The sequence below is a fragment of the Mauremys reevesii genome, linkage group 12 (genome assembly GCF_016161935.1).
Source record: "Mauremys reevesii isolate NIE-2019 linkage group 12, ASM1616193v1, whole genome shotgun sequence".
In the NCBI taxonomy this organism is placed as follows: domain Eukaryota; kingdom Metazoa; phylum Chordata; order Testudines; family Geoemydidae; genus Mauremys; species Mauremys reevesii.
This window is the reverse complement of record NC_052634.1, coordinates 37,645,576-37,662,978: the sequence shown is the minus strand read 5'-3', so window position 1 is coordinate 37,662,978 and position 17,403 is coordinate 37,645,576. Positions and strand designations below refer to the sequence as shown.

General features: G+C 49.2%; 5 non-coding genes across 5 annotated transcripts; 1 reads left to right on the top strand and 4 right to left on the bottom strand.

Annotated features, from left to right (window-relative positions):
• Positions 1 to 5,674: 5,674 nt before the first annotated feature.
• Positions 5,675 to 5,891, bottom strand: LOC120376559. The gene has a single exon (XR_005587417.1). It is a non-coding gene; the product is annotated as a small nucleolar RNA U3 (small nucleolar RNA).
• A 3,267-nt stretch (positions 5,892 to 9,158) lies between these two features.
• Positions 9,159 to 9,369, bottom strand: LOC120376616. Its single transcript, XR_005587464.1, has one exon. It is a non-coding gene; the product is annotated as a small nucleolar RNA U3 (small nucleolar RNA).
• A 1,098-nt stretch (positions 9,370 to 10,467) lies between these two features.
• LOC120376087 lies at positions 10,468 to 10,583 on the bottom strand. Its single transcript, XR_005587009.1, has one exon. It is a non-coding gene; the product is annotated as a U5 spliceosomal RNA (small nuclear RNA).
• Positions 10,584 to 14,289: 3,706 nt separating this feature from the next.
• On the top strand, positions 14,290 to 14,453 carry LOC120376217. The gene has a single exon (XR_005587121.1). It is a non-coding gene; the product is annotated as a U1 spliceosomal RNA (small nuclear RNA).
• A 1,926-nt stretch (positions 14,454 to 16,379) lies between these two features.
• LOC120376057 lies at positions 16,380 to 16,495 on the bottom strand. The gene has a single exon (XR_005586980.1). It is a non-coding gene; the product is annotated as a U5 spliceosomal RNA (small nuclear RNA).
• Between the last annotated feature and the right edge of the window lie 908 nt (positions 16,496 to 17,403).

The following is a 17,403-nucleotide window of genomic DNA, read 5'->3' as shown; positions in this document are numbered from 1 at the left end:
ATATAATGACCAGCAGCATTTACACTGACAATTTGTCACTTTAAGTTTGCTGCAAAAAGCTCTAGGCCTCTCGTCGAGGTGGTTTTATTTTGTCACCAAAACAGGGCAGTTTTGTCGCCAGACATGGCATTGCAGTGTGTGCACCAGCCAAAAACTGCCGACCGAGGGAGCGTTGTGTGTTCTTCACACACCTGAGCAATATAATTCTGCTGAAATAACTTTGTAGTGCAGACCTGGCCAAAGATTCTCTCTCTCACACACACACACACACACACACACACACACACACACACACACACACACACACACACACACACACACACACACACACACACACACACACACACACACACACACACACACACACACACACACACACACACACACACACACACACACACACACACACACACACACACACACACACACACACACACACACACACACACACACACAAGCAAAGCGTGTTCAGGCCCCAGTGGGGATGGCAGGGAGTCAGGTGTGGGCAAACATGATACTTTAAATAATAGCAGGTACTATGGCTTAGCTGACAGACTGCAGATTATAACCCAGGAAGCCAAATCCTTCCCCAAACTGACAGTTGAAGCAGAAGATCCCCTTGGAAAGATCAGGATTTTTTCCTTTAAAAACAAGGAAAATGTGCATTGGTCACTTCTGTCTACAGCGAGAGATTGAAGAAGCTCAATGGATTTCATTGACTGGAGGTTAAGAGGGGATTTAATCACTGTTTTTAAATACACAGTTTTAAAAATTCCCAGAGGGGGGAATATCTGATTTTAAAGGGTTCTTTAATTCACCAGATAAAGGTTGAACACGACCCCATTGGTTTGCAGTCAATGTCACAAAATGCCAACTGGAAATTACCATTTTTTAACCATGAGGCTAATTATCTAGTGGAACAAGCTCCGTAAGGGACATGGTTAATTCCCCATCTCTGCCCTGTGTAAATGAAGACCGCAGCTCTTGCTGCAAGACACCTGGTGTGTGGGTGTCCCTGTTCCCCCTTCAGAACCTCTGGTACATGGTGCTTCCCTCCTCCCAGTTCAAGATCCCCATCATGTGGGTGCTCCCATCCAGGATCCCCGGTGGGTGTCTCTGTCCCCCACCCCATGAACTAGCTCCCGTGTGTGGTTTCCCCTGCCTACCCCCATCCGGGATCTGTGGGTGTCTCTGTTCCCCTTTTCAAGATCCGTGTTGCAGGGGGGCGTCCCTCCCCCCAAGTCAGAATCCCCAGCGTGTGGGTGCTCCCATCCCCCCTCCAGGCTCTGTGGGGGGTGTCTGTATAAAAAGAGACTGTGTCTCACTGTTTTGCCCAGGCTACACTGCAGGGGCTATTCACAGGCACAATCCCACTACTGATCAGCATGGGAGTTTTGACCTGCGCCGTTTCCTGACCTGGGCCGGTTCACCCCTCCTTAGGCAACCTGGAGACCCCAAGCTTCCCTGGGATCACCATATTGATGCTGAACTTAGTGCGGACACCCGATCGGCACAGCCCCCTGCAGCCCAGAACTCCTGAGCTCAAGTGATCCGCCAGCCTCAGCCTCAGCCTCAGCCTCCCCAGGCGTTGGGATCACAGGTACCAGCCACAGGGCCCAGCTTGTTTTGCAGTTTGGCAGCTGGAGCTTTAAACTCTGCTTGTGAGCTCTGTGCCTTGGCCAGACGGGGACAGCCTGGAACTGGGAAATGCTCCTGCTTCCCCCGCCCCCGTCTCATGTCGAGCTGCAGGCGCCGCTGTCCTGCCAGGTAAGATCCCGGATGTTTCGGTGCCCCCTTCCCCAGCCCAGCTGTCCGGGTACTTCTGCCCCCCAGACAGAATCCTGGATTAGCAGACAGACCAATGGAGAAATGCCGTTGAGTCCAGGGTAATACTCCACTGCCATTTTACCTTTTTCGCTTGCTAAACTCCCTACCAACCTTGTGGGGTCCCAGAGCCTGGTATTGAGCCTGAGCCGAGATGTCTACAGTGCAAATTTACTACCCCGCAGTGCAAGCCCCGGGAGCCTGCACTGGCACGGGACAACCGTGGGTGTTTCATTGCAGTGTGGACATAGCCTAGCTTTATGTCTACACTGCCATTAACACACCCAAGTCACTATTCTCAAACCCTGGGTCAGTTGATTCAGGCTTGTGGGGCTTGTGCTGCAGGGTTATAAAATTACAGTGTAGACACTTGGGCTTGAGCCCAGCCTCCGAGACCCCACGAGGGGTGAGGGTCTCTGAGCCTGGGCTCCAGTCTGAGCCCCAGGAGCCCAAATCAGATCATCCAGGCCAGCCGGGCCAGCGGGATTTTACCACAGTATAGATGCCCTCTCAGGGTATGTCTACACTGCAATGTAAGCCCAGGGTTAGCAGAAGTCATGTCAGCAGCCCCAACACATAAACATAAACCACGAGGGAAAGACCCACCCCCCAAATAAGCTGGGCAGTGTCCTTCTCCCTAGGGCTCGTAAGTCCAGCAACCAAAAGTCCTTTAACATGAGCCATCCCCGCTCTGCACCCCACTCACAGCTGTTGTCCTTAGTCAGTGCAAGCCCAGAGGTGCCTCTGTAGAGTTCACCTGCCATCCTGGGTGGAAAAGGGGGAAATAAGAAGGCCCCGTACGCACTATGGTGTCTAGGGACTCACTCATCCCTCCACTGCCACCCTGTCCTAACATTGGTCTAACACCTACATTTTAGTATTGAGACCCAGGCCCCAGCCCGCTTGGCTTTGGAACCCCTGTCCCCTGCCTAGCAAGTGCTATTGAATTGAGGGTGAGTCCCTCAATCAGGGTCTGCCAAGCACAGTTGTGCTGCCCTTGATTCACACAACAAGGATAACAACCCTTTATTTCTCCTGCCCCTGTAACATGGAGACTGGGAATCCAACACCAGCCAAACATGATCATTTCGGCAAGCAATCCAACATATTTCCCACATACTGTAAAATCCACATGCAGACTCCTACACGAAACCTTGCAAGAAAATCTTCCTGAGGGGGTCTGAAGCACTTGCTGCTGGAGGGATTGAGGGAGCCGTGGGTTGGGATTGAGGGGCACTGGGAATGGGAGGGGCTGTGGGTGGGGATTGAGGGGCACTGGGAATAGGAGGGGGCTGTGGGATGGGACAGAGGAGAAGGGTGAAGAGGAGCAGGCTCTGGTTGGGAGTGAGGAGCAGTGAGCATAGGAGGGACTGAGGGTTGGGATTTAGGGGCACTGGGAAAAGAGGGTACATGGGTTTGGGCTGAAGAGCATCTTCATTTGGGGATCCAGCAGGACAGGTGAAGGCAGCAGGTGATTCTAATTCCTTAGGGACATTCTGTGTGTATGTATGTGTGTGTGTGTGTGTCTGTGTGTGTGTGTGTGTGTGCAGGGGAGGAACATGCTCTATGCCCAGAGGCCTTTATTCCTCCAGGCTGCAAGGACAGAGGAGCTGTCAGGAAGTTGCCCCTTCAAACCCACACAGAGAAAGGCCCTTCTGAGGGAAGGGAAAATCCTGCAGAGAAAAAGTAACATCAAAGAGGACATGAGAAAGACAGTTTAAGATCTTCATGAGTAGTTTATCACCTGACCATGGATTTGAACTGTGGATCCTCAAATTAAAAGTCTGATACTTTACCAACTAAGCTAGTCAGGCTCATGAAGCACAGGAGCAAGTTGGTGCAGAGGAGAAACTACTCAAGAAAACAAGAGCAAGAAACAATAGGGGAAACCTGCTGCTCTCTCTGGCCCAGTCAACACTACGAGTTTATATCAAAACGTCTGTTAGTCTATAAGGTGCCACAAGACTCTTTGCTGCTTCTACCAACTGAGCTAGCCAGGCTCACATAGGAAAAGTGCAAGTTGCTGCAGAGGTGAAGCTAGTCAAGAAAATTCTTGGGTGAGTTCCCAAAGCCTGAAGGGTCAAAAATATTGTCACGGGTGGTTCAGGGTATATGTTCCCCCCCCCAAAGCAAACGGAAAAAAATTGTTTCTCGCCTTTCTTCAATGTCACCGTATGTCTACTGGATGCTGCTGGCAGACACGGTGCAGCAGCGCTACACAGCAGCATCCCTTTTCTTTCCCTTCCTGAGGGCAGATGGTATGGGAGGACTGATATCTGTCATTGTCATCCCGTGAGTGCTCCTGGTTGGCCTTAGTGAGGTCGGCCAGGGGCGCTTGGGCAAAAATGGGAATGACTCCCAGGTCATTCTCTTCTTTAAGCTTTGTCTAATGGAGATTCAGTCCTGCCTGGAATATCATAGCAGCTGGAGGCTGCCCTCCCCTCCCGCCTTTGAGCTCTACTTGGAGAGGCAATAAAGTCAGTGTTGTTTCAAATTCCTGCATTCTTTATTACTTCATCACACAAATGGGGGGATAACTGCCACGGTAGCCCAGAAGGGGTGGGGGAGGAGGGAAGCAATGAGTGGGGTTGTTGCAGGGGCACCCCCTAGAATGACATGCAGCTCATCATTTCTGCCAGATGTCTGGGGCTCTGACCTGGAGCAGCCATTTGCTTCTCTAGTTCTTTAGTAGGCTTGCCTGATAGTTTAGCCAGGACTGCCTCTCCATTAGAACAAAACTTAAAGAAGAGAATGATCTAGGAAGGCATTTCTATTTTTGTCCATACACCCCCAGTCAACCTCACTGAAGCTAGCCGAGAGCACGCATGACAGCAGCAAACGGTACAGTATAACTTGCAACTATCATTGTCAATTAGCAAAGCAGCAGACAGTACAGTATAGCTAATAACCATCTTTGCTAACTTGCAAAAGGCAAGGGAATGCTGCTGTGTAGCATTGCAGTACCGCGTCTGTCAGCACCATCCAGTAGGCATACAGTGACGGTGAAAAAAAGGCTTAACGGGCTCCATGGTTGCCATGCTATGGCGTCTGCCCAGGCAATCCAGGGAAAAGGGCGCGAAATGATTATCTGCCATTGATTTCATGGAGGGAGGATTGACTGACGACATTTACTCAGAATCACCCACAACACTGTTTTTGCCCCATCATGCACTGGTATCTCAACCCAGAATTCCAATGGGTGGGGGAGACTGCAGGAACTATGGGATAGCTATGGGATAGCTACCCACAGTGCAACACTCTGGAAATTGATACTAGCCTCAGTACATGGGCGCACACCGCCAAATTAATGTGCTTAGTGTGGCCGCGTTCACTTGACTGTTTCCAAAAACCGGTTTCTGTAAAATCGGAATAATCCCATAGTGTAGACATACCCTGACACAGCTTTAGAACCCTCTACCCACTATATGGCCAAGAGACAGCAACTCTCAGATCCTGTGTGGATTGTCTGATGGGCTTGGGGCCAAGAGCAAACTGCGTACCCCCTGCCAGAGCAGAAGTAAAAATAGGTGCTTCCCCAAAAAAGGGAAGGGAAGAAGAGAGAAGCAAGTGCAAAAGGAAGAGAACGTGCAGACACAGAACCCTACCTAAATTCTGAAATAGATTACAAGAAAAAAAGAGAGAGAGCAGCAGCATAAAGAAAATTTAAAAAACTTTCAGTAAGAACTGAATTAGAAACCTTTAAAACACCAGTTTTCACACTACCTTTACTTTTCTTCCAAATTCTACTAAAAGAAATTAAGACTTGCCACTAAACAACAGCTTTAAACAAGCTCAGATAACAGAAAAAACCCCCAAAACATTTATTTTTAAATTTGTTTTATAAGGACTAACCACTCAGTCTGTGTTCTCTTCTTCTCAACTTCCTAAAAGGAAAGCAAGAACAGTCATCAATAGCAGACAGCAAGTGCATTAAGGCAACACTGTCCACTCACTTCATGCTCAGAAAAGAACACTTTAACTCCTCATCGTGGTTAGCAAGGTCAGACACTTTCAACCACAATTCTCTAGTTACAAACTATAGAAATGATCCCTGAAAATATAGTCTTATAAAGCTGTGCTCGGCTACACACCCAGGCTAATGTGCGCAAGCTTTATTCCCATGGTGAATGTTTTCATACAAGGGGTTTCATCCCCAGCGAATTAAAGAACAAAAATCTAAAACCAGGTTCCCATTTCATTAAAGCACAATTGAGACAGCTTTAGAAGACTGGCCATTAGAAGATGTTTATGTCGCTATTTACAGAAACACACCTCCTGATTAGCATGTGGAGCTCCTAGCAACTAATCAAACCCTCTTGCTTTGCCATACCTCTCACAGGCTCCTCTGTGCCACATGACAGCCAGTCAGGCACAGACAATGCGAACAGGTCAACCCTTTCTAGCATACTCCGCAGCTGTTTCTCTCCGGCTTGCTCTCAAATTCATCTGCACTAGAAGTTTTTGCAGGGTTCTATGTTACTGGTGGTACCTGCACTAAATCAGTGGGTCTTAACCTTTAGAGACACCTGTACCCCTTTCAGGAGTCTGATTTCTCTTGCATACCCCCAAGTTTTACCTCACTTAAAAACTACTTGCTTACAAAATCAGATGCAATATTTATAAAAATAAATCACTTGAATATAAGTATTGTACTTACATTTCAGTGTATAGTATAGAGAACAGTATAAACAAATCAAAGTATGAATTTTAATTTGTTACAAATTTGCTAGTGCTTTCTATGTAGCCTGTTGTAAAACTAGGCAAATATCTAGATGAGTTGATGTACCCCCTGGAAGACCATTGGATACCCCTGTTTGAGAACCACAGCACTAAATCACCCTTACTTTTAGAACTGGTGCCACTTGACCCAAGGCATTCGGAACCATTTCAGTGCTAGCAGACAGTGGCAACACAGCTGCACTAGGTCTGTTGTTCGTCCCTGCACAATTCCCACTTGGAAAGAAGATATCTTTTGATCTGACCCTATTTACTATTGTGAGCTGCATAGGCAACTTTCTCTGTGTTATGTGAGCAGAATCCACACACTATATACTACCTGTATGGCCCTGAGGATGCCACATCGGCCGCAGCTGCTGATTGGGTCACAGGTTGAGAATCACTAGTCTATAATTTTGCAAAGTCCATTGCCACAGGCTTTCCCCCCATGTCTGCTGTGAGACAAGAGCACATGAAATTCATAGCAATATAAATATGAGTGAAACCCCACAAATATATTTCCATAAAAACTAGACAGTCTCATTTTAAAACAAAGAAAAACACAGGCCACACTGGGAGTGAGGCAAGAGTCTCAAATGATTTATACCCTCTCCTACCCACCATTCAGCATAAGAATTAACCTAAATGGATCACGACTATTTAAATAGAGCATCTTTCTCCTACAAAGCAGAATAAGACAAAAGGTTGAGGCTGTTCCCCTTCACATTTGAGGGGGAGAGGGGAGGAGTAGAAGGATTTAGAGGCTCAATCCACTTCAGATTATGAAAGAAACCAAGCAGACTAATGATTTACTCAAAACCCATCCCAGCAAAAAGAAAACCAGACTATCTGCACCTAAGCGTTATGCAAGTTTCTAAATAAAGCTATTATATCTAACCTTCCTCATAACTAGATTTCTGGTACACTAAAAAAACTCCTTCTTTTATTCAGTATACAAAGTATAACCACTCAGTCTGTGCTCTCCCCTCTCGCTTTTCCAACTAGCAGTCTATACAGTAACTCCTCGCTTAACGTTGTAGTTATGTTCCTGAAAAATGCGACTTTAAGCAAACGATGTTAAGCAAATCCAATTTCCCCATAAAAATTAATGTAAATGAGGGGGTTAGGTTCCAGGGAAATTTTTTTCACCAGACAAAAGACTGTGTGTGTGTATATATATATACACACACAGTATAAGTTTTAAACAAACAATTTAATACTGATACACAGTGATGATGATTGTGAAGCTTGGTTGAGGTAGAGGAGTCAGAGGGTGGGATATTTCCCTTACTGCTAAATGATGAACTAGCAATTAGCTGAGCCCTCAAGGGTTAACTCTCTCACTCTGCAAGGCAGCAGGAATGGAGGGAGATATGCACATTTCCCTTAAGTACACTGCCTTGTTAATTAGATCAGCTTGCTGAGACCCCAGCTGCTGCAAGCTCTCTCCCTCCTGAGCCCTGCTCTATGGAAGATGGGGGTAGGGGGACACCCTGAGATTAGTCCCCCCTTCCTTCACTCCCCCCGGCACAGCAAGCAGGAGTCTCCGGGAGCAGCTCCAAGGCAGAGGGCAGGAGCAGCACATGGCAGGGGGACACAGCTGAACTGCAGGCAGCTACTGCGCAAGGAACTTAGGGGAGTGGGGAGCTGATAGGGGGTTGCCCAGTCCATCCTGGTTCCAAGCCCCCACCAGCTAGCTGCAACGGGCTGCTCTTCCTGCAAGCAGGAGACAAAGCAGACGGCTGCCAAACAACATTAGAAGGGAGCATTACACAACTTTAAATAAGCATTTTCCCTAATTGATCAGCAACATAATGAAAGGTTAACCAGGATGACTTTAAGTGAGGAGTTACTGTAGGAGGGTTTAGGTCAGCTCAGGGGTGTGGATTTTTCATTTACCTCAGACAGAAAAAAAGAGTAACAGAAAAGAGAAGAAACAAGATGGGAAGGAAAACACCCAGTGGGGCATGGGAGATGTTGACATATGCAAATCCCTCATGTAAACCCCTCCCCCCCCATGCCCTTCATTGTCTCCTCCACCCATTGCAGGGTTCCCCAGTCTTTCTCCATGGCAGGGGTTCTGTGTGTTTGATTCCACCCATAGCAAGGTCCTCCATTCTCCCCAATGGCAGGGGCTCTGTGTGAGCTGCTTTTCTCCCCATTCCACCCTCTACCCACTATAGGGCCAGGCGACAGCAACTCTCAGATCCTGTGTGGATTGTCTGATGGGCTTGGGGCCAAGAGCAAACTGCGTACCCCCTGCCAGAGCAGTAGGAGTAAAACTAGGGGCTTCCAGAAAAATGGAAAGGGAAGAAAAGTAAAGCAGAGAAGAAAGTAGAAAAAGAAGAGAAAGTGCAGACACAGGACCCCACCTAAATTCTGACATAGATTACAAGAGAAAAAGATATAGCAGCATAAAGGAATATTAAAATTTTTTTAGTAAGTACTGAATTAGAAACCTTTAAAACACCCTTTTCACACTAGATTTACTTCTCTTCCAAATCCTATCAAAACAAATTAAGTTTTGCAATTAAACAGACTATCAACAAAAACTATAAACAGATTCATGAAAGAGAAAAACCCAAAAACACATTTTTAAAGTTGCTTTGTAAGGTCTAACCACTCAGTCCGTGTTCTCCCCCTCGCTACTCTCCAAAAGGAAAGCAGGAACGATCATCAACGGCAAACAACAGGTGCATTAAAGCAACACTGCCCGCTTGTTTCGCGCTCAGAAGAAACCCTGCAATTCCTGCTGTTGGTTAGCGAGATCAGACACTTGAATCCACACTTCCCTAATTACAAGTTCAGAGGAGTAGCCGTGTTAGTCTGGATCTGTAAAAGCAGCAAAGAGTCCTGTGGCACCTTACAGACTAAGAGACGTTTTGCAGCATGAGCTTTCGTGGGTGAAATGACTCCAGTGGAAGACTTCGAAGCAACAACCCTTAACACACAATTCTGTTCAAAGAGAGACAAGTCTTGCAGATGCCTTCCTCTCCCTGGTTTCCCCTCTAATACTCCTAATTCCCATAAACCCACCCACTGACCTCGACTACCAATCTCTCACTGTTAACTCTTACAGCAAAACAGGGCAAAGAAAGCCTATGCAAGCGCTATTCCGCAGCCCCGAGGCTCTTTTCTGCTCCTTCCCACAGAACTAGCTCAAACAGACAGTCAATTGCATCAAAGCAATTCCTCGCCATTTGGGGCATTGGTGCCCCTTAGTCCCTCTGAGGTGATCGGCTGGTTCCTTCTGGCCTGAAACGCTAGGAATCTGACTCAAAGGGCCACAACCTTCCTCTTCTTCTGCTCCTATGAACCAGCCCTCATCTGGGCAAAACGTTGACTGTTTCCTAAGTTAAAACACTGGTGTTTTCCCAACAGGAAAGGGATGGACATTTTTTCTTCTGTGGGAAGACGAGGGAAACCATGCAATCACCTTCTGGAAGGTATATTAAGGAGGGGGGCGGAAGAACCCTCACGGACTAGACTAAGAAAGCAGCTCTTGAACTGACCTTCCAACAATGACAAACTCAAATCTGCAAGAGCAGCCTTTCAACTCAGGGGCCCAATAATAAGCTGTTACCAATAACTAACCAAAGAGTTACAAATGACTCCAAACCGTACACTCTTAGGACAAACCAAACGTTAACACAAACAACAATACATTTCTTTGCTGCTCTTCAACCTTGATACTCTTCTCTACTGTTATTGCCAAAAACATACAAAACCAAAGAGCCAGTAGAATGCACATCACAAAACAGTCCCCTGCTAGCTAGGAAGCCATCTCACTAACACGAGAAGCTTAAAGGGAAAAAAAACCCAAAAAATCATTTTTAGAGTTCTGAGCTTTTTTCATACTATAGAAAAGTTTCAGCCAAACAACACCAGTTCAGGTAGCACCCTTCTGTTTTTCTTACAGCAAGCAACAGCCTTGCTAAATCAAAGCCTTAAAAAATTGGGTACAAGCTCACAAACATTCCTCTCCACAGCAATCTTTAGTAAAAAGCAAAAAAATTATACAAACTGAAAAGAAAGCACAGTATGCAGAACATGCGGCAGAGGCGCTGCCGGGGCAACCGCCTACGCTCCCAAAAGTCAGGGTGACGACTCTCCCAGCCCGCTACACCGCTAGCTTTCAGAGGAAATGGAATTGAACCGATTGGCAGCCCGAGTTGGATCATCAAAACCGGGGACACAGGGAGCAAAACCAGCCCCTCGACCAGGGACTCGCTTCGCTGCACGCAGTGCACTGTGGCTATGCAAATAAGATGCTCCGGCCGTCTCCAGCGCTCAAAGGAGTCTTTTCTCCGGGCTGCCTCTGCTCCTTCCCCGGCTGGGCGGAGATTGGGATGCGGCAGCTGCTCTCCTGAGACAGTCCCGCTGATGCCCAGGCGCATGGAGGACGGAGCCCGGACGAGAAGCCAGAGGGCACTTGGCCCACAGCTAAAACCCGGAGCAAACGCACACACTTTGCAAAGAAACGGGAGCTGGGATCTCGGACATGAGATTCTATCTGCCGGCCGGGGTGCGACCCCGCGTTGTACCTGCTGCTTGGTCTGCCTCTGCTGCAAAGTAGCTCGCCTCGCTCAGATCCTTGGGGTTCGCTGAGCTGCAGCTCACCTTGATACACGGGAACAGCTTCAAATCATGGAATATCAGGGTTGGAAGGGACCTCAGGAGGTCATCTAGTCCAACCCAATCCCCAACTAAATCATCCCAGCCAGGGCTTTGTCAAGGCTGACCTTAAAACCTCTCAGGAAGGAGATTCCACCACCTCCTAAGGAACCCATTCCAGTGCTTCACCCCCCTCCTCGTGAAACTGGGTTTTCCTAAGATCCAACCGAAACCGTCCCCACCGCAACTTGGGACCATTGCTCCTCGTTCTGTCATCTGGTGCCACTGAGAACAGTCTAGATCCATCCTCTTTGGAACCCCCTTTCAGGTAGTTGAAAGCAGCGATCAACTCCCCCCTCATTCTTCTCTTCTGCAGACTAAACAATCCCAGTTCCCTCAGCCTCTCCTCATAAATCATGTCTTCCAGCCCCCTAATCACTTGTGTTGCCCTATGCTGGACTCTTTTCAGTTTTTCCACATCCTTCTTGCAGTGTGGGGCCCAAAACCGGACACGGTACTCCAGATGAGGCCTCACCAACGTCGAAGAGAAGGAACGACCACATCCTCGATCTGCTGGCAATGCCCCTACGTATACAGTCCAAAATGCCGTTAGCCTTCTTGGCAACAAGGGCACGCTGTCAACTCATATCCAGCTTCTCGTCCACTGTAACCCCTAGGTCCTTTTCTGCAGAACTGCTGCCTAGCCATTCGGTCCCTAGTCTGGAGCAGTGGACGGGATTCTTCCGTCCTAAGTGCAGGACTGGGCACTTGTCCTTGTTGAACCTCATCAGGTTTCTTTCGGCCCAATCCTCCAATTTGTCTAGGTCCCTCTGTAGCCTATCCGTACCCTCCAGCATATCGACCGCTCCTCCCAGTTTAGCGTCATCTGCAAACTTGCTGAGAGTGCAGTCCACGCCATCCTCCAGATCCTTAACGAAGATATTGTACACAACCGGCCCCAGGACTGAGCCTTGGGGCACGCCGCTTGAGACCGGCTGCCAATTAGACGTGGAGCCATTGATCACTACCCGTTGAGCCCGAGGACCTAGCCAGCTTATAGTCCACCTTATAGTCCATTCATCCAGCCCAAACTTCTTGAACTTGCCGACAAGAATACTGTGGGAGACCGTATCAAAAACTTTGCTAAAGTCAAGGAAGAACACATCCATTGCTTTTCCCTCATCCACAGACCCAGTTCTCTCCTCACAGAAGGCAATTAGGTTAGTCAGGCGTGACTTGCCCTTGCTGAATCCATGCTGACCGCTCCTGATCACTTGCCTCTCCTCTAAGTGCTTCAGAATTGATTCCTTGAGGACCTGCTCCATGATTTTTCCAGGGACTGAGGTGAGGCTGACTGGCCTGTAGTTCCCCGGATCCTCCTTCTTTCTTCCCTCTTTTAAAGATGGGCACTACATTAGCCTTTTCCCAGTCATTTGGGACCTCCCCCAATGGCCATGAATTTTCAAAGATAATGACCAGTGGCTCTGCAATCACACCCGCCAACTCCTTTAGCACCCTCGGATGCAGCGCATCCGGCCCCATGGATTTGTGCTCATCCAGTTTTTCTAAATAGTCCCGAAGCACTTCTTTCTCCACAGAGGGCTGGTCACCTCCTCTCCATGCTGTGCTGCCCAGAGCAGCAGTCTGGGAGCTGATTTTGTTCGTGAAGACAAAATCACGAAGGGGGAGGGTGGGGAAGCATTGAGTACATTAGCTTTTTCCACATCCTCTGTCACAAGGTCGCCTCCCTCATTCTGTAAGGGGCCCACACTTTCCTTGACTTTCTTCTTGTTGCTAACATCCCTGAAGAAACCCTTCTTGTTGTTACTCTTAACATCTCTTGCTAGCTGCAACTCCAAGCATGAGTTGCCCTTCCTGATTTCACTCCTGCGTGCCTGAGCAATATTTTTATACTCCTCCCTGGTCATTTGTCCAATCTTCCACTTCTTCAAACGGCGCTGCCTGCCAGTGCATTCAGCCTCACTTGGCAGGTAACAAAAGGGATCGAGTGGCCATCCAGTTTCTGGAGAGTGGCTGACAACACCCGACCTTCTGCCCTGAGGAGAAACTGACGTGAGACAAGGCAGGGGAGGTCATTCTTGTATTGGACCAACTTCCGGTGGGGAGAGAGCGAGGGAGAGGGAGAGAGAAGCAAAATGCAAGCTGCACTCTTTCCCCAGCAGCAGGTGGGCCACGTCATCTCTCTGATGGCCTGGCTTCCCGGGACGGGACCCGCTACAACTTAAATAATTTTTTACCTCAAGGTTCCCAAGACACAGACAAGGTTTTCATCTCGAGGCCAAAAGACCAAAAACATCAAGACACTTGATCACGGCCTTGGATAGGCCAAGATTTAAAAGTTTATTAGAAAATATTTGAAAATGAACGATACAGAGATTTGAAACGTCAGATATTGGTCATCGGGGGTGACATACAGAGTATAGGGCAATTTTAGTTTTAAATGTTTATTAGAAAATGTTTAAGAATAGATACAATTTAGATAATGCTTTCTACAGAGAGTTTGTAACATCAGTTACTGGTCATCAGGGGTGACATACAGAGTATAGGGGGATGCTAGTACTTTGGTATTGGACAGCACATAACTTATACAGTGTGCAATGTCCCCAATGTGGGGTATACTGTGGGTGAGTTCAAGATACAGTCAGCAAGCAGTGAGGGTACATCACGCATACAACAGTTAAAGACAGTCATAGGTATAAATAAGCAAGCCAGGTAATGGGGCTAGAATGACCCTCACATGGCAAAGTTAAGGTCTGTCGCACTCGATCTGAGCACTACACCCCATCTGAGCTCAAAGAGGGGAGCACGCAAGAGCGGCGGCCCGGGCGGGCAGGGGGAGGGGCCCGAGCGGAGGGGCGGAGCCGCGTGAGCAGGTATGCAGATCTGTGTGCGAGCAGAGCATCGTGGGAGCGGACGCAGGCTGCCAGGCAGGGCCCGACTTTGGCACCGGGAGCTCGGCGTGGGGAAGGGAAGGTCTCCGGGGGCCACGTCGAGGCAGCTGTCGGCAGTGGGGGCCGGTGTGGGCGAGGCCGGCGGTGGGGGCGCGGCGGTCCGCCCCGTGTGTTATAAGTGCGGGGCGAGCGAGGGCGGGCGGCGGCCGGGCAGCAGGAACTCATACTTATCTGGCAGGGGAGATACCATGATCATGAAGGGGGTTTTCCCAGGGTGAGGCTCATCCATTGCACTGTGGGTGTGCTGACCCCTGCAATTTCCCCAAATGCGGGAAACTTGACTACATAATTTGTGGTAGTGGGGGACTGCGTTCGCGCTCTCCCCTGGTGATTGGTTTGAACAACAGAGAACCGATAGTGGGCTTTTTAGGCTTAGTGCACTGCAAAGCAAATTCTCAGGAAAACAGCTGTTATTCTGGGTCTTTGGGAGTGCTCTTTTCCACAGGCCCTGTACTTCTAGGTATCTTTGTCACACGTTCCTCCTTGTAAGCAAAGCTCAGCTCTGAAACTGTACTTGGGTCTCTCTGTGTTCTTGGCTTTCCCTAGTCTTTTGCAGCTGATCTGCTCTCTAGTCTGCTTTTGGGGGGCTTGGACCGGTGCCTTCCTTGGCTCTAAGGGGAGCTGCCTGTCTGCCTGCCTGCTCTGCTTCTTTCCCTGCTTGTAGCTTCTTGCCTGGCCCTTCTTCTCGGGCTCTTCCTCTTTTGACGGGAGGACGGCCTGTCCAAAACGCCTGTCTCCTCGTCCAACAGGCAGCCTCGCCCCCTGCCCTGGGGCCGCTTTGGCTTTCGCTGTCTGTTCCTGTCTCTTGGTGGCCACCCTGTCTGTGCTACGGAGACTAGGCTGTCACAACCCCATGCTGGAGGAGGGCTTTCCGCTTGAGGCCCACCCACCGCCTCCCCGAATGCCCTTTAGCTACGCTGCGGGTTAGGGCGGCGTGGCCGTGTCGCCCAGGAGCGGGTTTTCCCTTTTGCACACCTCTGACGGACGGAGCTGTTTTGACTTAACTGTTCAGCACGCACCGACCCTCGGGCCTGGGCTGCACGGGGAACGTAAATCGGCGCGGCTACATCAGTCCGCGCCTTGGTCGGAAGAATTCTTCCGTCGACCTAGCTCCCGCCTTTCGGGGAGGTGGATGGCCGGCACCAACGAGGAAAACCCTCTCCAGGACCCTTCTCCAGGAACAGTGCCCTTCCGTTTGGGGAGATTATGCTGCTTTAAAAAAGAGAAATTGTTTAACTGCCTTTCTCTGAGGCAAGGTTGACTTTGTATTGCTTCCCTCGTGGCTCCTTATAGCAGTTGTGTTCTGAAATCTTTAGGGTTTGACTTCATTTATGATGAAATCTTGCTGTAACTTTATTCTAATTTTCAATGAGTAACTAGACCTGAGCTGTTTGGTGTGTTAGTGGAGGATTGTTTAAAAACCTGGGATTCCACTTTCGGCTGCCTTTCCATTACATTTCCTCTGAAAGCCCACCGAAAGCCTCCACTTCCCACATAACTCTCTCAAACCTGCAGTCATCAGGCATACAGAAGATGCTTACAGTTTCACTCCATACGAGTCCAGTTCCTTGCTGTTTCCTGTCTAACCACTGCACACATATGGTATCCCCTCCCTACCCGGAGATGCTTCCTGGCTTTTCCGCTCAGGACAGGAAAACGAGAATGGAGAAGTAAGCTGTGCAGGGAACTCTTCCTCAGCTCGCACTCCACCCCCCAAGGGCCTTTCGAGGTCTTCTACGGACTTCAGGTTTCATTTGATTTCCAAGGTTTATGGGCTCATTAATTAGCCATCTTTCCTAATGCAGGGATCCCACGGGTCAGACCAAAGATCGATGGCCCAAAAGAGCTAAGAAACAGAAATAAAGGTGAGAGCTAGGCATTACATTCAGATGAGCATCCAGAATCTGACTGTGCCCTGGCATGTTCAACGCTGCCGAAAAGAAGGAGCTCGTCAGGTCCCTCTGCTAGCACCCAAATCTGGTGGCTAGTCGGTCTGCTGGGAAATAAGGAAAAGGAAAAGAATTAAAGGAGTCAGGCAATAACAAGGAAATGAAAAGGTTTGTCGAACGGGTTCTGTCTGATTGACCATCTTCCTAGCTACCTGTCCAAGTTAAAGACCTAGTCCAGTATCCTGTCTGCTGACAGCGGCCAATGCCAGGTGCTCTCTACTATACTTTTTTCATACTATAGAAAAGCTTCAGCCAGTGACACCAGCTCAGGGAGCACTCTTCTGTTTTTCTCACAGCAGGCAACAGCCTTGCCAAAGCAAAGCCTTAAAAAATTGGGTACAAACTCATCAACATTCCTCTCCACGAAAATCTTTAGTAAAAGGCGAAAGATTTATACGAACTGAAGAGAAAGCAGAGCATGTAGAACTCGTGGCAGAGGCGCTGCCGGGGCAACCGCCTACGCTCCCAAAAGTCAGGGTGACTACTCTCCCAGCCCGCTAGACCGCTAGCTTTCAGAGGAAATGGAATTGAACCGATTGGCAGCCCGAGTTGGATCATCGAAACCGGGGACACAGGGAGCAAAACCAGCCCCTCGACCAGGGACTCGCTTCGCTGCGCGCAATGCACTGTGGCTATGCAAATAAGATGCTCCGGCCGTCTCTGGCGCTCAAAGGAGTCTTTTCTCTGGGCTGCCTCTGCTCCTTCCCCGGCTGGGCGGAGATTGGGATGGGGCAGCTGCTCTCCTGAGACAGTCCCGCTGATGCCCAGGCGCATGGAGGACGGAGCCCGGACGAGAAGCCAGAGGGCACTTGGCCCACAGCTAAAACCCGGAGCAAACGCACACACTTTGCAAAGTAACAGGAGCCGGGATCTCGCACATGAGATTCTATCTGCCGGCCGGGGTGCGACCCCGTGTTGTACCTGCTGCTTGGTCTGCCTCTGCTGCAAAGTAGCTCGCCTCGCTCAGATCCTTGGGGTTCGCTGAGCTGCAGCTCACGTTGATACACGGGAACAGCTTCAAATCATGGACTATCAGGGTTGGAAGGGACCTCAGGAGGTCATCTAGTCCAACCCAATCCCCAACTAAATCATCCCAGCCAGGGCTTTGTCAAGGCTGACCTTAAAAACCTCTCAGGAAGGAGATTCCACCACCTCCCTAGGGAACCCATTCCAGTGCTTCACCACCCTCCTAGTGAAAAAGGGTTTTCCTAAGATCCAACCGAAACCTTCCCCACCGCAACTTGGGACCATTGCTCCTCGTTCTGTCATCTGGTGCCACTGAGAACAGTCTAGATCCATCCTCTTTGGAACCCCCTTTCAGGTAGTTG